At 44.8% G+C, this 23,683-nt stretch overlaps 1 protein-coding gene across 1 annotated transcript in view; it reads left to right on the top strand.

Annotated features, from left to right (window-relative positions):
* The first annotated feature begins 15,309 nt into the window (after positions 1-15,309).
* Positions 15,310-23,683, top strand: part of ROPN1 (rhophilin associated tail protein 1) — a 34,704-nt gene continuing 26,330 nt past the window's right edge. The window contains exon 1 of the mRNA XM_038583059.1: positions 15,310-15,529. The gene's annotated coding sequence lies outside the window, so the exon portion shown is untranslated. The remainder of the gene's footprint in view (positions 15,530-23,683) is intronic.

The following is a 23,683-nucleotide window of genomic DNA, read 5'->3' as shown; positions in this document are numbered from 1 at the left end:
TGTCAGATGGGTTGGAAAGACCATATTAAATAAATTTGAGTGGATGCCTATGGGAGGAGGGCAGTGGGATTGGGAATGGTGGATAAAGGGGGAAAAAACAATAAAATAAACATATTTTTCTTGAAAAAAAAAAGAGAGAGTCCCTCCATGGATAGATGATGATGTTCTGTGAAGGGAGGATGGGATTAATGCAAGCTTGTGCACCTGAATTCCAAAGGATATAAAGAAGAAAAAAGTCAGATATAGACAGATGATCATTACATTCACACACATCCACACACACATACCCGCACACACATACACACACGTTGTTTCCATGTTTATTTTCATATTCAGAATGAACAAACTAACTGTTTTCTGGTGTAGTCTGTTACTTTCCTATTGATGCTGCAACAAAATACCACAAATTTAGTGGCTTGAAATGGTATAAATTCAGTTGGTAGGAAGTCCAACACGGGGGTCACTGGGCGAAAAGCAAAGTGTCGGAAGGGCTTTCTGGAGGCTCTAAGGGAGAATCTGCTTCCTTGCCTTCTCCTGCTTCTAGAGATGACCCATGTTCCTCTTGATTCAGGGCTCCCTTCCTCTGGCTTCAAAGTCAGCCAAGGCAAGTCTAATTCTTCTCCCATTCCTTCCCTGGCTCTGACCTCGTCTTCCGCCTCCCTCTTCCCCTTTGCAGAACTGCTGTAATTACATCAGGTTTACCTGGATAATCCAGGATAATCTTCCTATCTGAAAATCAGCTGATTAATTCCCCTTTGCCGTATAAGGTAATAGATTCATAGGTTACAGGGATTAGGACACGGACATTTTGAGATCCATTACTCTGCCTACCACACCTCTACACATGGCAAAGAGCAAAACCACAAAACCACACGTTCTCTCTGATTGTGAACCAATTATTCAGCCACATAACAAGAAAGCCTCGTTGAGTCCTACTATGTGCCAGATTTCTGTGGTGAGAGCTAAGGCTACAGTAGGGTCAAAGATTAGAGGTTGGGTAATCTTTTCCTTCTCTTTCAAACAAAATTCCCACCCTGGCTGATTTTAGCTAAGGAATAAATGAGACGTAATCTGATTAAACTGTCCTCGTTATATTAAATGACTGGCCTATAGTAACCCTCTAGAAGAGATATTTATATCCTTTTTATAGGAGCACTCTAACCCAGTGCTTCTTAAACTGTAACAGGGATGCAAATCACATGGGAATCTTGTCACATGCAATTTTGATCCAGTAGGTCTGACATGGGGCCTGAGACTTGGCTTTTCTGACAAGCTCCCCGTCGATGCTGACACTCCCTGTCCAGGAAAGCAGGTGGAGGAGCAAGGCCTTAACTCAAAGAAAGCTCTAATCCTAAGCAGGATTCAGTCGGACGCTGCCACCAATTCATCCTGATGGAGGCTTGCCTCCTAAGAGGTAATGGTAGTCAATAAGCCACTCACAACACCCCAAACACCTGTAACAGAGGGGACACTCTGCCTACTGGTAATAGTTTCCCATAAGGATGGTTTCTGATCAAGACTCACATTCATCCCAAAATGGGGGAAGGGAGTACATATTACAATCCTTAATATAATAATGAGTCTCCAGGAGTCCTAGGCCAACATCTAAGGCTTATGTTCCCCACCCCCAGACAGCGACTGAGTAACCCAGTACCCAACCAGATTCATACCTCTTGTTGAAAATGTGTATGGTTTGAATTATTTGAGGATTCTCCTACCAGACAAGGTAAAAAAAGAAAAAAAAAAGGCTGATAGGATTCAATCTTTCCTCTCTAATGGGGATTCAGTTTTATGTACTAGCTCCTTTGGGGAGTGAAGAGGTGACATGGGCAGGGGGGCAGAGTAAAAGCAACGGAATCTCTATGGGTAACTGAGATACTCTTTACAGGGCTGATGAAACCTTAGTAAAGCACATGGACCAATGGGAGGACACATTACAGCATGAAGTGAGTTAATAATGTAATATGTAAGCTAAAAGGAGGCAAGTTCCTACATACACCATGAGTTTGGACAAAACTACTTCATAGTGCACTTCTGACCCTTAATGTACTTGGGTGTATTCTGACCTATGACTCCCCCCAAATTCTTGTTTTGGTTTCAGAAAGAGATCACTTGGGGAAATAAAGCAGAACCATACCTACAGTTCCCTACCTTCTATTTACAAGATAACTAAGCATATCTCATTTTCTTGGCAGGTGCTTTTATAGTGTTTCCCTCTATGCCTCTTTCATGTTATCTATAGGCCTCCTTCCGACCATATCTTGGCTGGATAGTTGCTAAAAACTCTCCTGTAGGGCCTAACACTGATGCCAGCAGCACAGGTCCAAACTTGGCACCTGTGCAATAGAGAGCTGATAAAAGGCATGACTCTGCAATACTAAAAGGGAGCACACTCTGGCTAGAACAGGACTTAAGGCAATCCACTCATCTAGCATCTAAGCTGGGTGCTCTCTGAGAGGGCTGTGGCCTGTTGTAGAACCGATTAGAGGTTACTATTCTCTCTCACCCTAAGCATTTATTCCAAGTATGAAGGTGTCGAATTTTATACCTGGCATCAGCCTTTAGGACCCAGTCTACACTATATTACTGTATGGAAAAAGAAAAGGAAGTCTAGATAAGGGAAGGAAATCATTCAAGATCAACAGGCAGTTCACAGCAGAGTCTATATCCAAAACCAGCTCACAGAGGTCAGGTAAACTGAGGTCTTATGTCTAGTTGATGGCAACTTTGGGACTTGAGCCACCTCCAATTCCAAGACTTTTTTCCACTATGGCCTCCCTCAGCCATCGCTAGAACACCCTTTCCCCACCCTGATCATGGATTCACTGATGCCTTTGAAGATACCCAGCTCGAGTGCTGGGGAAGAAGGTGAATGGAGCTACCTGGGAATGCTACTGAACAGGCCTGGTCTTCTCGGCCACAGTCATATTTGTCTTGCCACCTAGTTCCATTTTTACGGCTTACGCTTTTCAGTTCTTCTTATCCCTCTCCCGTGTATGATTACTATCTTGCTATTTCAGGTCTCTGTCCAGCTGGGTAAAACCTTCACTCTTTGTCCTGGCACTGAGTTTTACTCTTTGATGTCATCTCAACCGCCTGCGGGGCCGGCTTACCTTCCTACCATTGGCAGCTCACTCAGTTCTTCCCACATCTTCGCTTTTCACCACCATCATACTTCCCACTTCCTCCCTCCCTTCTACTTCTCTTGGAGCGATGGCTCCTGAGTTTCTTGCCCCCACCAAAACTGGATGGCTTTTCTCCCTCTGCTTGAGGTGAGGGGACGAGCCGTGAAAGCCCCAAATGCCATCTTTCATCTTATTTCCTATTTCCAGCACATATCCTATTTATAACTCTGCCTCCCTCTTAGCAGATTGACACAGCACTCTGCTTGGTTCCCAGAATAAATGCAATTCAAGAATAAGAGACAAGTCCAGGCTCCCAGGATTCTTCTGCAGTCAGGCATTGGTTAGGAGTTTTTCTGCCAGCATTTGAGAAATGTCTCTGATGGCAGCTGTGCTTCTCTGAGCCCATCTTCCGCTGTCCTGGAAATTCCTTCCATATAGGATTTTCTTCCTGGCAGATTTCCCTTCCTGATTATGTCTAGACCAAGCTTATATTAAAGGTGGGTGTTATTCTCCTAACATACATTAACTATACCATAAAAGATACTTAAGAAATATTCCCTGGGTGAATGAATGTTGGCAAATTAATAACAGGTCATAACTGAGTTTGTGGAAAGCCAACGTAGAATTATATCTGATCCACAAAGTCACCAACACATGTAAAAATTCCGTTTAAAAATATTTTACTCATTTATTCATGAGAGATCGAGAGAGAGGCAGAGACACAGGCAGAGGGAGAAGCAGGCTCCATGTGGGGAGCCCGATGCGGGACTCGATCCCGGGACCCCGGGATTATGCCCTGAGCTGAAGGCAGACGCTCAACTGCTGAGCCATCCAGTCATCTCTAAAAGTTCACATTTTTAAAACAAAAACCAGTTTCTTATAACGCCCAATGTCTCTGATGTCCCCATCACCAAATCATTATAAAACCTGAAGGAACAAACAACATGTACAGGGTGTCTTCCACTATTAGGAATTGTGCTTTGGGGTGCCTGGTCAGTTAGGCGTCTGCCTTTAGCTCAGGTCATGATCCCGGGGTCGTGGGATCAAGCCCCGCATGGGGCTCTCTGCTTAGTGGGGGATCCTCTTTCTCCCTCTGTCTGCCGCTCTGCCTACTTGTGCTCTCTCTGTGTGTCAAATGAACAAATAAAAATCTTTTCTTAAAAAAAAAGGAATTGTGCTTTGCTTAATTTATTTCATTTCTTCTACGACCTCTAAAATAGGATTTTCATCCCCATTTGTACATAACAAAACTGTGACTCAGGTGGGTGGGCAGCTCGCCCTAAAAAGAGTAAGTAGATTCAACCTAAGTCTATCTGCCTTCAAAGCTCACTTTAAAAACAAAACCTAAAGATGATTCAGGGCCCCTGAACACAGCATGTGAGGTAGCACAGGCTGATGATCGCTGGTTCAGTCTGTGTCTCCCTGCCTATTTCTTTCCTGCATAGTAGGTGCTCAAACAAATATTTTTAATGAAATTATTGGATATGCCATTTCAACTTAGTTTCTTTCTTTTTTTTTTAAAGATTTTATTTACTTACTCATGAGAGACACACAGAGAGAGGCAGAGACACAGGCCGAGGGAGAAGCAGGCTCCACGCAGGGAGCCCGTCATCCTGGGCCTCGATCCCAGGACCCCGGGATCACATCCTGAGCTAAAGGCAGTGCTCAGCCCTGAGCCACCCAGGTGTCCCTCAACCTAGCTTCTTAACATGTCATTCTCGTATTCTGGACTTGATGGAGACACTTTAGAGACAAATCCACCCTCAAGCTTTAGAAGGTTATCAGATGAGGATACACGGGCCAGTGTTCCCTGTCTTCATCAAGGAAAACATATGGGATGAAATCTCAGCAGGCAGGGTTTAGGTTAGAAATAAGGGAAACATCATAAGACATTGGACCAGGCCACTGAGGAAGACAAAATATTTTGTCTGCAGATCCTCATCACTCTGCGATGAGCCAGATTCCCGCCTGCTGGGAAGGCTCTGCTTCTGAGGGTCTGCAGAGGCACTGGGAGCTGCTCTCCTGCATTTGCAGTAAGAGAAGCTGCTGCAGAAACTGTCCTCATTCAGTGGCATCCTCTTCACAGTAACGTGGAGCTGTTAGTTCCCTTGATTGCTCCCTGATGCGTAGCTTTAATTGTATCCTTGCTTTTATGTACAGAATAGAATCGTGTTCCCAAGGGGATAGCTAGGAAAACCCATTGCCAGCCTTGGAATACAAATAGGAGCCTGCCAAAAATGCTGCTTCATGGGTGGGCACGGGGGAAAGGACACGGAGGAGGACAGCTACCTCCAAAGGCCTGGGGTTTATGCATGGAGGCGTCACCATCGCTAGTGAACTCTTCTAGGGGTAGAAACAGCAGCAATGCTATTCAAAGGAAGCTGCCTGGAAATCACATAGGAAATTTCCCATGCACAGGAAATTGCCTGTGAGGGAGGGTTTATGCGGTGGGAAAAGCTGCCATCCCCCTAGAAAGCTGGTCCTCGCCCACACAGGAGTTTTTGTACCACTGGTACCACTGTTGACACAATTACCTATTGGCTTCCTCAATTGTTTACCTTTTATATCATCCTGTATGTAAGATTTGTAATCCACCTCCTTTGGTTAACATTATCCTTTATAAGCCTTGGGGGGTGGGAGGTGCAGTGAAATCTAACCATTTTACACTTGAGGGTGACATCAAGCAGAACTGACCACAGTGACCAGCACTGCTGGGCTGGCTCCTGGGAATGAGTAGTCCTGTCCCCCTGGGACTTAGTTCACCCATTGATACAACATTTTGGGGCAGTGGGCAGTGGTTGCTTCTAGGAGGTAAGATTAAAAGAGTCTGTTTTTTCTTAATAATCTCCTCTCAACTTCTTTTATTTTCCAAATTTCATAATAAACCAGTATGACTTTTATAGGCAGAAAAAAATTATTTTAAGTGCTTCCTCTTTCTACTGCCAAAAAAGCAGCAAGGCATTAGAGTCAGCTACAGTGAAAAAAGCCACCCAGGCTCATCTTATCATGCCTTAGGCTCCCCATCTGTGAAATGGAACAGTCACCCTGGACCCTCCCATAGTAGAGACTGTGAACATCACCTGTGACCTATACAGAAGGCAACATCACTCTCGGACAAGATGAAGACATCAGCAGCCCATATCTGGTAGTAGAGCTTCATGATCCACCGATCCCCACTCCTCCCCAGACGCCAAACCTGTCAAAAGAAGATCATCCATTCACCTCATTTGTGATCAAAATCTCCCAACTTAGGCACTGCCAAGAACAGATTGGAATACAGGTATCTTTAGATCTTGAATAAAGGGAGTCAAGCTACCTTCCTTTCCCACTGCCCATTCCTTAGGGCTAACATTCATTAGGCATAAGAGACACGGTGCCAAGGGACCACACTACTTTTAGAGGTCCACAAAAATGTTCTAATAGATCATGTGTTTGTCATTCTCTCAACACAGTTGTAAAACACAAGCTTTCATATTTTTTTGCCCATGAAAATCACAGTGGAGCCCTGCTCAGCCCATATGAGCCTCATATTTTCCAAGCCCTTCCATGAAATCAAGGTGGATTGTGGACCAGAATGCCTATCACTCCTGTCTATTCATGCTCTTCATCTTTCTGGTACACAAGGAACAGAACTTGGGTGTGGATTTTTGGCACAACAGTAAGTAACCATTAGGTCAGACTGAGACTCCACAGTGGAATCAGCCAGACAAAGACATATTTAGCAGACAGCAGAAGAAACGGCTTTTTTAATTGCCCACACAAACAACTATTACAATGCAGGAAGGGTCAGAAGCAATAACTCTAAGAAATGACTTGGCATTACCCCCTTAAGAATGATCACCCCTCGGGATCCCTGGGTGGCTCAGCGGTTTAGCACCTGCCTTTGGTCCAGGGCGCGATCCTGGAGTCCCGGGATTGAGTCCCACGTCGGGCTCCCGGCATGGAGCCTGCTTCTCCCTCTGCCTGTGTCTCTGCCTCTCCCTCTCTCTCTCTCTCTCTCTCTCATAAATAAATAAATAAATCTTTAAAAATAAATAAATAAATAAATAAATAAATAAATAAATAAATAAATAAGAATGATTACCCTTCATTCCTGAGGATAAGGTGTCTGTGAAATGTGAATATCCTCCTTCATAACTCTGGTTCTTCTTTTCAAATTAGAGTTATAAATAAATAAGTACAATTTGCAAGCCGTTTGATTACATCCTTGTACTTTCCCAAGATTCCCTAAGGAGGCACTTACAACAATTTTTGCCTCATTAAATATTTAAATAAAAACTCGAGGTGACTGGTGGGACAAAAATGACATTTATGAAGCACATGTTGGGGCACAGCGCAGGACCAAGGCTTAGACTCAGGCAGCAGGTGAAACATTTGGTCCCTTCAGACCAGCAGTAGGATAGCGCATTCAAGAGTTCTGAAGAGAGTCTTGGTTTCAAGGGAGGAAGCCAGTACAGAAACCCCCGATTTGACTCCGAGTCCCTTATCCAGCAGCTATATATACACAGAATGCCACCAGGAAGCAGGAAGAGAGCGCCGAAGGCAGCTGAGCACCCAATCTCAAGTCTCAAAGCCCATGCCTCCATTGGTTCTAAAACATTGTGTAGAAGTCGAGTTCAAATCACCCCGAATACCTACAGTATGAAAGGAAGTAATTTAAGTTCAGAGCACTGTTTATGAAATCAGATGGTTTTCCAATACATTTGATCAAGATTTTCCTTGGCAAATGTTCATTGAGCCCGGCTCTATGCCAAGAGGGTGTGCATGATACATTCAATAGCTTCCACCTGCAGGAGCTTGCGATGTGTTTGGGCAAGACGGGAAATTCTAGATGTAAGTGGATCACAGCGGTATGGGGCATATACCCTGAATGACAGGGGAACAGTCCCGACTCTACATTCTGCACGAGCACCAAAGGAAAGGCGAATCCTCAAGTGACTGCTGAGGCACTGAGGATCCAGGAGGAAGCAGATGGCACGCTCAAAGGATTTAACTAGAGAAAGTTTAACTAAGGAAATACTGAGTGAGGTGTAGGCAGACTTAAGCCTACTAATCATGGTGGTGAACGCCCGGACTAGCCACCCAGGAAAGTCATTGCCACCCTTGGCCTGAAGATGCAAGGACAGTGTCACAGGAGCCCAACAAGAGTTGGTGCAGTGACAGACGGGATGCGCCCTCCTGCAGAGGGACAGGAAGCTCAGGGTGAGGTTGGGAAATAGAGCCCCAACCTGTGGTCACCTGCTGATACCTCCCACAGGCCAAACCTATCCAGAAATTAGAGGGCATGGGAGCCAGGAAGCACAGTCTGGGGCACAGGGACACCTGGCTGGCTCAGCGGTTGAGTGTCTGCCTTGACCTCAGGTCGTGATCCCAGGGTCCTGGGATGAAGTCCCACGTTGGGCTCCCTGTATGGATCCCCCTTCTCCCTCTGCCTGTGTCTCTGACTCTCTCTGTGTCTCTCATGAAAAAATAAATAAAATATTTAAAAAAGAAAAAGAAAATAAAAGAGCAGAGAGTGGACCCAGAAGGACAGATGGACTAACCCAGCACAGAGGCTGGACACCGTACTATGAGCTTTAAGAGAAAGGGGAGATTTTCTTCCTTCCTTCCTTCCTTCCTTCCTTCCTTCCTTCCTTCCTTCCTTCCTTCCTTCCTTCCTTCCTTCCTTCCTTTCTTTTTCTCTCTTTCTTTCTTTCTTTCTTTCTTTCTTTCTTTCTTTCTTTCTTTCTTTCTTTCTCTCTCTCTCTCTCTTTCTTTCTTTTAAGGATTTTATTTTATTTATTCATGAGAGATACAGAGAGAAGCAGAGACACAGGCAGAGGGAGAAGCAGGCTCCCTCCGGGGAGCCCAATGCGGGACTTGATTCCAAAACCCCAGGATCACGCCCTGAGCCGAAGGCAGACTGCTCAACTGCTGAGCCATCAGGCTCAACTCAGTTGAGTTGTCCTAAGAAAGGGGAAATTTCTTGTCATAGAAACAAAGAGGGATGGCATCTGAGACAGAGGGAGACAGGCATATATATATAGAAAATGGGAAATTTTTTTTCTGTCAGGAGTCAATGTATACAAAATGCATTTTCTTAAGAAGAGTCAGACAAAAAAAGAGAGAAAAAAAGAAGAAGAAAGAAGAAGAAGGAGGAGAAGGAGGAGAAGGAGGAGAAGGAGAAGGAGGAGAAGAAAAAGAGAGTCAGGCTATAACATTCAGGAAACTTGGAGGAATAGACACAGAGCAGGATTTCTCAGTCTCAGCCCTATTGACATTTTAGGCTGGATGATTCTTTGTTCAGGGACTGGCCTTCGCACTGTAGGATGTTTAGCAGCATCCTTGGCCTCTACCCACTAGATGCTGGCACCCACTCCCAGGTGTGGTAACCGAAGGTATCTTCAGACATTAACAAATGTCTTCTGGGGAGGGTGCAAAATTGCCCCAATTGAAAATCATGGGGAAGAGGAAAGGAAAAAGACCCCAAGAGGCGGAAAACTGTTGAAACACAGTGCAGACAGGAGACGCTAAGGGCTTAGACCCAGTGTGGCACAGTGACACTGACAAGGAAAGGACCAATGCCATAGACCCTGTATGGGGTGGGAGCGGGGGAGGCTGCATGAGGAGGGGCAAAGAGGGTGGCGGAGGGTGACTTCAGTTTGTAGATTGGATAACAGGGAGGATGTCTCTACTGGCAGAGCTAGGAATGTGTGCAGCTGGCCTTGAGGAAGGATGATGTCTTCTGTGAACTTGTTTAAAGGCAGCCTGGGGCGTTTAGACAAGGGACTGAGTTGAGGAGGGAGGCTGGGACTAGAAGTGCGAATTTGAGTCATCTACAGAGAGACATGCTTCTATCCGCCTATGGATAGAAGTTCTCTGGGAGGAAGGTGGAGAAGCCAACCACTGAAGTTTTCTCTCTTTTTTTGGCGGGGGACAGGGTGATGTGCATATTTAGAATAATATGAGATGGAAATAGCAGGCACCAGAGGCAGGAAAACTAGGCAGTTTTCTGTAGGGGAAGGCAGTGCAGCCCAGTCCCTGTCCTTCTCACCAGCCCATCCACCCCAGGGCTGTGTCTACCACAAGCCATCATCTTTCCCTAATGTGGGAGCGGTCCCGAGGAGAATCAAAGGTGCCACAGAAGCCACAAGCATCAAGACAAGAGAAGAACCTTCTCCCCACTCCCACATACTTAACAGTCCTCTATTTTTTTTTTTAAATCACTTAAATCCCTAAAGAAGTAGACTTTGAGGGGCACCTGGGGTGTGGCTCAGCAGTTGAGCATCTGCCTTTGGCTCAGGTCATGATCCTAGAGCAGGGAGCCTGCTTCTCCCTACTGTCTCTGTCTCTGTCTCTGTCTCTGTCTCTGTCTCTCTCTCTCTCTGTGTCTTTCATGAATAAATAAATATTAAAAAAAAACAACAAGTAGACTTTGATGAGGTGGACATTTTCATTTAGGTGGAATAAACAGCTTGTCCTCTAGAGTCCTGAAGGAAAGGTTACACACAGACGTAGCAGGAAGATCTGAGGATCCAAATCCACAAAGGGTAGCCAGGCTTATCTGTTTCTGTTCTTCTCTCTGAAGAAAGGTGGCGGACCTTCTTGGGCTTCCCCCCTCCCCACAAAGATGCATTTCGCAGTGGGCAGGATTCTAAGATGCCCCTTGACGTTCCAGCCCCCTGGTGTGCATGCCTTGTATAATCTCATCCCTTTGAGTGTGGGTGGGACCTGTGCACGTGATGGGCTCTCACTCTCATGACTAACGTTTTGTGGCAAAAGGGAATTTTCAGATGTAATTCATGGCCCTAATTAGTTGACTTTGGGTTTCTCAAAAAGGATATTGTCCTGGGTGAGCCCGCCCTGATCAGCCGAGCCTTTAAAACAGATTGAAAGAGACCAAAGAGCCATGCTGTGAACTGTCATGAAAGGACCACATTGCTGGGACCAGAGGGAGGCTTCTAAGAGCTGAAAGTGGTTCCTGGCCAACAGCCAGCCAGAAAACAGGGACTTTGGTCCTATAACGACAAGGAACTGAATTTTGCCTATCATCAGTGAGCATGAAAAAGGACCTCAAGCCTCACACAAGCTCACAGCCACAGCCAACACTTGTATTTTAGCCTGGTGAGACCCTTAGCAGAGGGTCCGCCCTGGGGACACTGAGGTCATAAATTTTAGCTACTATGTTTGTGATCACTTGTTTTGTACCAAAAGAAAACTAACACGAGGTATGAAGAGAGACTATGTCCGTAGGGTGGATCGGCTCCACGAGGAGACTGACAACCACACTACACAGCAGAGCCCCACGTGTATGCAGGGCCTGGGCAGGCTGGCTGTGGTATGGCCCTTGCTGCTCCTTAGAGCAGCCCATAGGATAGGGCCATAACTTATTTCCTCCTGTGAAATGGCAAACTTCAGATCTAGAAAAGTGGACTACAATATAAGCCACGCTCCTGTGTGGTAGATAGAGCTGACTCTGAGCTGAGATGGCCACGGTACCAAGCCTGGTCAGGATTCTTAACCCTGGTGCCACATCTGATCCTTCCTTGGTCAAATATAACTTTAGCCCCCTCAGCTAGCAAAGCTGGACAGACACCCATGTATCACTTCTCAGGAGGGCCTCCTAAAATCAAGAAGGAGCGGGAAGAAAGGTAGAAGGAGAAGGAAAAATGGATTTTATTCAGCAAACAAATATTTATGGTGCTCATTACATGTGCAGCCCTATTCTAGGCCCCAGAAACACACAGTGAATAAAACAAAAACCCATGCACTCCAGTGAGTGAATATAGACCAATTAACAAAACGGAATCTAAAGAATAGAGTATGGAGTGACAATAAAGCAGAGGAGGAGTTGGAAGGGAAAGGGTTTGGAAAGGAATATCAGGAGCGTAGTTTGGGACATGGGAAATTTGAGAAGCCTATTGGACACTCAGTGGAGCTTATCAAGTAGACAGTGGGATATTCTAGTCGATGTTTGGGGAAGAATTGAGGCTAGAGATATAAATTTAGTATCTAAAACATAAGACCAGATGAGATAAAAAGGGAGTACATGTGGCTAATGAAGTCCAAGGGTAAATCCTAGGACCCCCTGACATGAAGATATCACAGGGAGAAGAAAGAACCAGAGGCTGACTTCAGGCTTCTGTGACAAAATACCACAGACTGGGGGGAGCTTAAACAACAAACAGGTAATTTCTCACAGTTCCAGAGGCCAGAAGTTCAAGATCAAAGTGGTGGCACAGTGGTTCCAGGAAGGGCCCTTATCGAGGTTTGCAGATAGCCACCTTCTTGCTGTATACTCATGTATCAGAGAGCAAGCTCTGGTCCCTCTCTCTTCTTAAAAGGACACTAAGCCCATCACAGGGTCTCCACCCTCATGACCTCATCTAAACCTAGTTACCTCCCAAAAGTCCTACCGCCAATACCATCACATTGGGATTTAGGGCTTCAAAATATGGATTTGGGAGAGGGGGCACTAAAATAGAGCCCACTGCAACTAGCAAAAGAGATGGCAAGGAAGAGGCAGTGAGGAAGGAGAAAAACCAAGGAAGGAGTTTCAAGGATGAGAAACTGATCATCAGGGTCAAATGTCACTGAGGGTTGAGTTGAGGATAAGAGAAAAACTTCATTGATTTAACATCATGTCATTTGGGGATCTTAAGAATAGTTTCAGTGGAGTGATGAGGATGAAAGCCTGATTCAGGTTAGATCCAAGAGAGACTAGAAGGAGAAATTAGAGGCAGCAAGTACAGACAACTCCGTTAATGAGCAGTAAAGGGGAGCAGAGCAGTGGGGCAAAGCTGCAGGGGACTATGATGGGAGAAACTAGAGCATAGCTGTACGTTGATGGGAATAAATGAAATAATGAAAAGGTGTACATTCAATTCCCAATGACACAAGAAAATAGAAATAATGTGACCCATTTGATGAGTTTACTTAGATTTTATGTAATAGCTGAAACATATGAGAACATATAAATTCTGAAGCACAATGAACACCCACAAAACCACCAACCACACCACGAGCTGGACCACCACCAATCATGTCTATTTATGTGCTCCTCACTCTCCCACCCTCTGCCTCTCAGAAGAAAGCAACGTCCCTGAATTCCGTGGTTATCATCTCCTTGTAAAGTCATATTCTCATCACTATAATCTGTTGTATTTATCAATTGATAGATCAAGGAAGACCTCACCTCTGCCCATCAACCCACCTTGTGCAGACAGACATCAGGCCACGTTGGTTGGTATCACAAAACTCCTCCCTTCCATTTAACCTGTCACACACTAAAAATCCATTTTTCATTTTCCATCTCCAGCTGGCCACTGCTTTACCAGAAACACCCCTTCTCCAACATGAAGATCGTTATTATTCATTCCTCTCTGCGTAATGTCCTCCACATGAAAGCAGGAACAGATATGCACACCTTCGTCCCTCATGTGCACGCGGACCCCATTGGCCATAGCACCCTTTTTCTCCTCTTCAAACCTCCAGCCTAGTCCTGGCATGTCCTGCAGGGCAGCTGCCAATGCCTGGTGGCCCCTCCACTGGGAGCTCAGGAAGGCAGGTGACGGTCAGTGGGTAGGCTTCTTTTATCCCCAGATCACCCATGATCTAGCGACCATGCCCAGATCACCCAGGATTCTCCAGGAATACAAGGACTTGCAAAACTCTGACAAATGCCAACACACAGGGCCTGTTACAAATGGATGACAGAAGGTTCTGAAAAGCCTTCTGCATACATAAACCAAACACCCAGCCCGAGCTTACTCACTGATGCTCGAAATTGCTTTAAGGAGAGACAACGGCTTTCATCCCACAACTAGAGAAAACTTTGAAGGCCCTGGATGAACTAACTCAAAGATTTAGACTAGTGCACACCAGCGTGTAAAAGGACTGAAAAGACTTGATCATGCAAAGGGCACTTTTTTTAAAATAAGTGTTAAATGACAAGAGGTGGAGCAGAGAAAGATGGGGCTTTTCTTGCCTTCTTGGGAGCTTAAAAAGAAAAAGAAAAATCTTGAAATCAGAAGACCTAGAATCAAATTTTATCCTTATTGTCAGCTGCTTAACCACAGGCAAGTTACTCAAAGTTTGGAACCTATTTCTTATTCCTAACTTTTTTAAACTTTTTTTTCTTTTTAAAGTAGGCTCTACAACCCAGGGAAGAGCCCAACATGGGGCTTGAAAGCAGCAGCCTGAGATCAAGACCTCAGATGAGACCAAGAGTAAAACACCCAATGGACTGAACCACGCAGGCGCCCCAAACCTATTCCTCATTTGTAAAATGAAGGTAAATACCTACCTATCTCCGGAGTTACTGTGAGACTTTAATGTCATGCTACTTGGTGACTATCTCCCTTCTTTCCCTGTCCCTTCAGGCACCCTGAGCTCTGTGCAAAGCCACACGAACTCTGTCCCCCCTGTTTCAGGATCATAGAGATTGAGAGTGAGGAATCTGGAACCTCGCACCGTGGTTCAAATCCCAACCCAGCACCTGCTGAGATCTTGGGCAAGTTACTTGAGGGCTCACCTGTAAAAACGGAGAGGGTAAGAGTCCTCGCCTCATGCAGGGAGGGGGAGAGTGTAAGCATTAACACGTGGCATGCACTTAGGAATCGCTTTGGCACACGCACACGCACAAAGCGCTGCAAGAAGTGCTCGCTCCTATGACCCGCAAGGGCTTCCGCCCACCTGCCCACGTGCCACAAGCCAGGATCATTTTAAGCTCCTCCACTCCGGCTCTCTAATATACAAGGCCCCCTGCACGTGGCCACACGGGCCCCAGGTGTCCTGACGCCCCCAGCCCTAACCCTACGCGGCCAGGCCAGCTGACCCCCACCCCCACCCCCCAAGCAAGACTGTGAGCAGTTCCCAACAATCCCAACCCTGCGGCTCAAATCTTCTGCAATCCAGACTCTGCTGGAAGGGCTGGAGGGGCGGGGCCTGCGGGGCGGGGGCGGGGCCGGCAGGACGGTGGGCGGGGCCTGTGGGCAGGTGGGCGGGGCCGAGGGGGCGCTGGGCGGGGCCTACAGGCCGTGAGCGGGGCAGGTGGGCGGGGCCGGCAGGACGGTGGGCGGGGCGCGGGGCGGTGGGCGGGGCCTACAAGCCGTGAGTGGGCAGGTGGGCGGGGCCGGAAGACTGTGGGCGGGGCCGTCTCTGTGACGTCGCGCCCAGGTCCCTCCCACGCGGTTGCCAGGCAGCGGGCGTCCAGGTTGCCAGGGAAGGCCAAGCGCTAACAAAGCCTGGTCCCGCCCCACCTCCCCTGTCCCTAGAGGCAGCGGGTACCGTCTTTCCCCGCCCAGGTTCTGCGGCTTCCTCTCGCCAAGGGTGCGTGGGACTGCATCGGCCCCCACACCTCCCGTCTGAGGCTGCACGCGAGGTGTCGCCTCGTATCAGACAGCAAGTTTGGGAGCCAGCCTCAGGTAGCATCCCTAGAGGGCAGGTGGCTGGAGGGTTGGTGTCCCGAGCGCCTCCAGGGCTGAGGGGGGCTGAGGGAAGAGTGCAGCCCCTGGGCCCACCTGGGTTTTGAATATCTCCTGTTTGCAGAGCCAGAGGAGAGGGTTGCGATCCTCAAGAGATCATGATCACGGGTGAGGATTGCTCTCTGCCCAGGCTATATATGTATTTTGTACTCAGAGCTACTATTTGAGGATTTCTTACACAGAGGACAGTGATTTGAAAACAGAACAGAATCTGGGATCAGAGTCCTCTCCTGATTAGCCAAACCACTTTTTTTTTTCCCATATCTTTTGGGGATGGGAATTGTCATGGGTTCATGGGTATGAGCAGCACTTTAAAAACTGCTATCAATCATTCATTTTCCTAATATCCATTGATCACTGACTGGGTTCCAGGTGAGGCATTGGGGATTCTATAGTGAGCAGACACTGACTGCCCCTACCCTCAAGTTTAGTCTATTGGGGGTAGCAGATGTCAATAGAATTACACAAATAATGTAAAATTAGAGCTGAGCTAAGTGCTGTCAAGGAGAAGGTAGGTACGTTGGTGCTCTGAGAAGGTATAATGCAATGGACAGAGAGGTCAAGGAAGGCTGAGCTGAGATCTAAGAACATGCAAAACAGTGGGGGAGTCATTCCAAACAAGGGTAAACCATGTGTCTAAAACCAACCACCTCCTATGCCCAGCCCAAACAAGCATATACGATTGTCTGGTCCTTGGCTCCAAGAGCTGTTCATACAACCTGCCTCTGAGATTCTGGTGTCTGGAGCCTTCCATTCACGTAACTGCAGCCTTTCGTTAATATAACTGAAGCTCTGTTTAACCTACACCAATAAAACCAAAAGAGCAATTCCAGGAACAAATCTATATTATGTATTTGATAAGACCTGTATTCCGCAGCACCCGATACATATGTGTTGACCTGCCATTCCACCTTGGGAGGCATGTAGGCTTCACAAAAAAAGGAAATGTGTTGTATTTTAAAGAGTTGTGGGGGCCTGGAATAAATAAATGAGGAAGGCCTGTCATACCGAGAGCTTTAAGAGTAGAAAAGAACTTTATAAAACATTAGACTCATAGACTAATAAGATACAGTGGACCTTGCCTCACTTATTTTATCTGATTTGAACAAATGGTCTATATTGCTCAAAGGCAAAAAAAGTTGGGCTTTGGTGCCTCTTCAACCTAAGGACTCTCTCAAATCTCAGTGGCTCACAAGTACATGGAACTCCTGAGAGTAAAAGGGAACCTGGGAGGAGAATTTGACCTGCCTCTCCTTCAGGGTTCCCCATTTGTACCACAGTGCCACCATCTACCCCGTCATCCAAGCTTGAACAGTGGGGAGTCACCCTATACTCCTTTGTCCTCCTCCCACAGTGGGTACCGAGTACTATATATAGCTCCTGCCCCTCTTATCCCTCCCCATTGCAATCCCCAAAAGGCAACTATGCTCTCAAGTTGTCGCCAAAAGTGCCACCATATTCTTTTAGCCAGGCTCCCTACCTGAAGCTTCACTCCACTCCCCTCAGCCCATTGACACAGCTGTTGATCAGTCAGTGTGTGTTTCAAAGTCCAAGAAAGAAGAAAGAAAAAAAGAAAAAGAAAAAGAAAAAAGAAGGAAAAAAAAGAAAAGAAAGAAGAAAGAAAGAAAAAAAAAGTCCAAGAAAGAGAAAGAAATTGTAATTGTATACAAGTTTAACAAAGAAAGTGCAACATAAAGAATTTTTAACTACGATGGGATTGGAATAATGGAAGATTGGCTAGTAAGATGTAAAAAGGGATCAGCAGTACACAAGAATCACTAATACGAGAAGCAACCACTACCTTCAAGATAGATCACCCAAGAAGGAGCTAAGCTTGTCGAAGAGGGTGTGGCCACAGTTCACCCAATGGTAGAGAAATTGCTGAGGTGCCATGCAGGCAAAAATCTACAGTCTAGAATGTGGAAGAAGCCATTTATAAAAAAAATATGACCGCGGGTGATTATTGTTCTCTGTCCAAACTCAGTGGCAGCTACTCTGCTGCAGAGCTTCCCGAGAGAGGTGCCAGGAGAAGCTGGTAGCCGTTGGGCACTGCTGGCTGCCAGGCACTGCAGCAGTCAGGCACGCAAGAGGTTACACACGCAGGGACCAGAGGCTGGAGAAGCTGCGCGCTATGGGATTGCAGCACCGGGAAACTGCATGCTCTTCATGCCCAACAAGCAGAGCACATGGACTCCACAGAAGAAACCCTTTCCTCCTCCAGTATCTCTACCAACAGAGTGTGATGGGCCAGCTGACAAAGGAGAAATAGTTAAAGGATCTAATTCCATTCTTGCCAAGGAAGCAATGCAGGGTGAATTTGGAGCTGAGAAGCAATAAATTGATAACTGGCATATCAAGCTGACACCAAAATCTGATTGTGTGACTCTAGTGCCTAAATCCTCTAGTGGCTCCCTGTTGCCTTCAAGATAAGGTTCTAAAGCTTTAGCACAGAATTCCAGGTCTTTTATATTCTGGACTTGGGCTACAGTTCCATGCCGAGGCCCAACTACTCCACCACTGCCCACCTTAACCCTCCATCATTACTCACACTTCCCTGAATTCACCACATTTTCTGATATCTTCACACCTTTGCCTAAGTGGTCCTGGCCCTACAAAATTGCTCTCATCAGTAAGTAGGTGCTTATTGAGTACCTCCTCTATACTGGCGCTGTTCTGGGGACTGAGCATACAGCAATGAACCAAACGGGCTTCCCCAAGTCTGTTCAAATATCACTCTTCAGGAAGTATTTTCTGATGACTTTCTCCTAACTGCAAATGTTAGATGTCTTATCTAGGAGATTCTGTTTTCCTAGATCTAGTGCAGACTTTTAAATACCTATCATACCCTATTTTTTAAAGATTTTTTTTAAATTTATTCATTCATGAGAGACAGAGAGAGAGAGAGAGAGGCAGAGCCACAGGCAGAGGGAGAAGCAGGCTCCATGCAGGGAGCCTGATGCGGAACTCAATCCCGGGACTCCAGGATGATGCTCTGGGTCAAAGACAGACACCAAACCACTGAGCCATCCAGGGATCCCCTATCATACCCTATTTTAATCACTTTCCTACCAGTCTCTGTACTAGCCTCCGAGCTTCTGAGGGTGGAACAGATGACTCATTTCTTTCTCTCTGTTTTAAAGATTTTATTTATTCATGAGAGACACACAGAGAGAAGCAGAGACACAGGCAGAGGGAGAAGTAGGCTCCCTGATGTGGAACTCGATCCCAGGGCCCTGGGATCACAACCTGAGCCAAAGACAGATGCTCAACCACTGAGCCACCTAGGCCCCCAACTCATTTATTTCTATATCCCAGTATTCAGCACTGGTCCTGATACGTAAGGTTTTATTGAATTATTTGCTCTAGACCACATAAATAGCCAAAGATAAGCTTAGGACCAGACTCTTGGTCTCCTGTTTAATAACCAACAGTGCTTCTTCACTGGAGCTTGCCCTGCTCTGTGAGTGTTCTATATCACCTCGCTGTGAAGGACAGTGTTTTTGTGTTGAAAAAGACAAGTGCAATGTTGAACATCATCAGGAATGGTAAAGGAAACAGGAAAAAAAAAAACATAGCTCTATCTTATATTGAAAACTATGGTGCATTCCCTCAGAGTTCTCACATATGTTGAGTTTCTGAATCATAAGAGTGCTATAATGAAATCAGAAGTAAGGAGGACAAGCTAGAGGAGGAAAATGATGTGGAGTTATTCTGATCCTTCACTCTGAAAAAAATGAAGGCTAATAAATTAATGAACGAGTGTTAAGGTGGCCCCAGATTGTATACCAGATCCCAAAATTAGGACGACTTCAGGGAGCACAGTTAATATGATCATCTTTAAACGGCATCTCTGGGCTTGTGTACCATGATATGAACATAGGGGATTTAAAATATGAGCATGACCTTGCAACCCAGCATTTGCACTACTGGGTATTTACCCCAAAGATATAGATGTAATGAAACGATAGGACACCTGCACCCCAATGTTCATAGCAACAATGTCCACAATGGCCTGTGGAAGGAGCCACGATGTCCTTTGACAGATGAATGGATAGAGAAGATGTGGTCTATATTACAGTGGAATATTACTCAACCATCAAGAAAGGATGAATACCTACCATTTACATAAACATGGATGGAACTGGAGGATATTATGTTTAGTAAAATAAGTCAATCAGAGAAAGACAGTTATCATATGGTTTCACTCATATGCAGAATATAAGAAATAGTGAAAAGGACCACAGGGGAATGAGGGGAAACTGAGTGAGGAAAAATTAGAGGGTAAGACAAACCATGAGAGACTCCTAACTGGAAAACAAACAAAGGTTGCAGAAGGGGAGGTGTGTGGGGGAATGGGGTAATTGGGTGATGGGCATTAAGGAGGGAATGTGATGAGATAATCACTGGGTGTTATACTATATGTTGGCAAATTGAATTTAAATAAGATTTTAAAAAATAAAAAATAAAATATGAGCATGGCTAAGTTAAGATAAATCAAAAGGGATACCTGTTAACTTATTAAATGATAAATATGTGGAACTCATAACTTCTAAGAGGTGGTATTAGCATGATATATAAGCAATTTTGATAAATTTGCTGATAACCAAGCCAAAAACTCCTGCTCAAAAAAAGGACAAGGTCAGGTAGGACAGCTCTTAGCAATATTGCTGTTGGCATCCAGTGCCAGGTTGGCTTGACCATGGATAGCCCAGGATAGAAAATGATCTAGATCTCTGTGAAATAAAGTTGGAGAGGCAAAGCTTATGACTAAGATGAATTGTGAAGAACTTGGAAGTCAGACAGGACATCATTTTGATGAGGAAAGAAATGAAGCTACTAAAGGTTTTTGAGAGTAATGTGATAATGTGAGTGGTTAAGACAGGTTACTTGGGAAAATGAAACCTCAATTTCCTGGCATTGGGAAAATGATTATAATATTAAAACCTACCCACCTATAGGGTGTTGTGAAGATTAAATGACATAATGAATGAGCCCTGACTACTCTTAGGCTTTTCTTATACTGGACATTATTCCATTCTTTGCAATTATATGGAATATAGTTAGACAGTTACCATACTTCTGAGACAAGAAATTAGGACATACTCTGACAAATAAGTTTTGTTCCACTTCAATGTGCTAAAAATGTACTCTTCATGATGCAAATGGGAATATCCAGGATATTTCAGTGATTTAGGGGAACAGCAGGACATAATATTTGAGATGAGAGCTGTCCTAGAAAAAACCCATAATGTGTTAGTGCATTATTTAGAAGGAGGCAGTATGGTATAGTGTAGAAAGAGCAATGGTGTAGACACAGATTCTTGCACCTGCTCCAATATAAACTGTTACCCTGTGCCAATCACTTCAGTTCTTTTGTTTGTAAACTGAAGATCAATCCTGAACTACATTGTAAGTCTAATTAAACTCCTTCCTTTTTTAAAAGGTGTTCCTTTTTGTTTTCCTAGCTGATGGTTTTCTTAAAAAGCTCTCAGGGACTGAAGTGGGAAATGAAACAGAAAGGGTCAAAAGTGGCCGTGATACATCAGACAAGGCAATTGAGAGAGTAAAAGTCTGTCTGGGACTGACAGTGCTTTTATGGGAAAGGAGAGCTCTGTAGTGTTAGCTGGCTGATTCATTTACAGCGTGGTTGAAAGTATACGTGGAAGATTTGGGAGGCATCAGAGTAGAGCTCTGGTTGAAACCACAAAAATGAGCCTTATGTTCAGCAGCTCAAGAATCCAACTGCAACAAATTTTAAAACTCTAGAAAATATATTGTTAAAAATATTGCGAATGTTTAAGTGGTGGAGACCATTAAAAGCAATGAGGACTAGATGGATTAAAATTCCAGGAGGGTGTGGAGCCCCTCCAAGGTGAGCTGACCATCACAAGCCATTTATTTTTCCCTGAGGCCATTTGCCAACTCTGGCTGTGGACTGAGGATCGTGCTTGACCCCTGTAGAGTGACTATTCTGGAGGAAAGAGAAACTGGTAGGGTTTTGGTAGTCAAACAGCAGTGGCATGGCAGATTAGAAAATTTTAGTACACCAAACACACTTTAGTCAACATCTTGACATATAATAATGAAGCTTGCAAATCTCAGAAACAAAGAGAAAATCCTGAAATCAGCTCAGGTCTAAAGGCCCATAACCTACAAGGGTAGAAACATTAGACTGGCAGCAGACCTAGCCACAGAGACCTGACAGGTCAGAAAGGATTGGCATGATATATTCAGGGTGCTTAATGAGAAAAATCTGCAGCCAAGAATACTTTATCCAGCAAGGATGCCATTCAAAATAAAAGGAAAGATAAAAAAAACTTTCAGGACAAGGATGCCTGGGTGACCCAGTGGTTGACCATTTGTCTTCAGCCTGGGGCTGAAGATGATCCTAGAGTCCTGGGGTTGAGTTCCATGTCCAGCTCCCTGTGGGGAGCCTGTTTCTCTCTCTGCCTATGTTTCTGCCTCTCTCTGTGTGTGTCTCATGAATAAATAAATAAAATCTTTTGAAAAAGGAAAGATTTCAGGACAAACAGAAACTAAAAGAATTTGTGATCACTAAACCAGCCCTGCAAGAAATATTAAAGGGGATCCTTTAAGCAAAGAGAGAGTGGGGATCCCTGGGTGGCTCAGCGGTTTGGCGCCTGCCTTTGGCCCAGGGCGCGATCCTGGAGTCCCGGGATCGAGTCCCACGTCAGGCTCCCGGCATGGAGCCTGCTTCTCCCTCCTCCTCTGCCTCTCTCTCTCTCTCTCTCTCTCTCTCTCGCTATGTCTATCATAAATAAATAAATAAATATTTAAAAAAAAGAGAGAGAGAGAGAGAGAGAGCCCAAAAGTAACATAAACCGAAAAGGAATAAGATGATACACAGAAACAGTGACTTTACAGGTAATACAATGGCACTAAATTTATATCTTTCTATAATTACTCTGAATGTAAATGGACTAAATGCTGCAATCAAAAGATATAAGGTATCAGATTGGATTAACAAAGCTGTCTGGAAGAGATTCATTTTAGACCCAAATACACCTCCAGATTGAAAGTGAGGGGGTGGAAAACCATTTATCATGCTAATGGACATCACAAGAAAGCTTGGGTGCCAATCCTTATACAGACAAATTAGATTTTAAACCAAGGACTCTGGGATGCCTGGGTGGCTCAGCAGTTGAGCGTCTGCCTTTGGCTCAGGGCCTGATCCCAGACTCCTGGGATGGAGTCCGACATTGGGCTTCTTGTATGGGGCCTGCTTCTCCTCCCTCTGCCTGTGTCTCTGCCTCTCTTTCTGTGTCTCTCACGAATAAATAAATAAAATAAAATAAAATAAAATAAAGTAAAATAAAATAAATTAATTAAATTAAACAAAAGACTGTAATAAGAGTTGAGAAAGGACACAATATCATAATTAAAGAGTCTATCCAACAAGAAGATCTGACAATTATAAATATTTATGCCCCCAACATGGGAGCAGTAAGTCATATAAACCAATTAATAACAAAATTAAAGAAACACATCAATAATAATACAATAGTAGTAGGGGACTTCAATGGCCACTGACTGCAATGGACATATCATCTAAGGAAGATCAACAATGACACAATGACACAACAATGACACACTGGATCATGGACTTCATAGATATATTCAGAGCATTCCATCCTAAAGCAACAGAATACACATTCTTCTTTTTTTTTTAGATTTTTTAAAGATTTTTTTAGATTTACTAGAGACTACACATTCTTCTTGAGTGCACATGGAGCATTCTCCAGAATAGAACACATACTGGGTCACAAATCAGGTCTCAACTGGTACCAAAAGATTGGGATCATTCTTTGCATATTTTTCAGACCACAATACTTTGAAACTGTAACTCAATCACAAAAAGAAACTTGGAAAGAACTCAAATACATGGAAGCTAAAGAGCACCCTATTAAAGAATGAATAGGTCAACCAAGAAATTAAAGAAGGATTTTTAAAAATTCATAGAAACAAAGGAAAATGAAAACGCAGCTGTTCAAAACCTTTGGGATGCAGCAAAAGCAGTCCTAAGAGTGAAGCATGTAGCAACACAAGCCTTTCTCAAGAAACAAGAAAGGTCTC

The sequence above is a fragment of the Canis lupus genome, chromosome 33 (assembly GCF_011100685.1).
Source record: "Canis lupus familiaris isolate Mischka breed German Shepherd chromosome 33, alternate assembly UU_Cfam_GSD_1.0, whole genome shotgun sequence".
Taxonomy (NCBI): Eukaryota; Metazoa; Chordata; class Mammalia; order Carnivora; family Canidae; genus Canis; species Canis lupus.
This window is presented reverse-complemented; position numbering and strand designations above follow the sequence as displayed.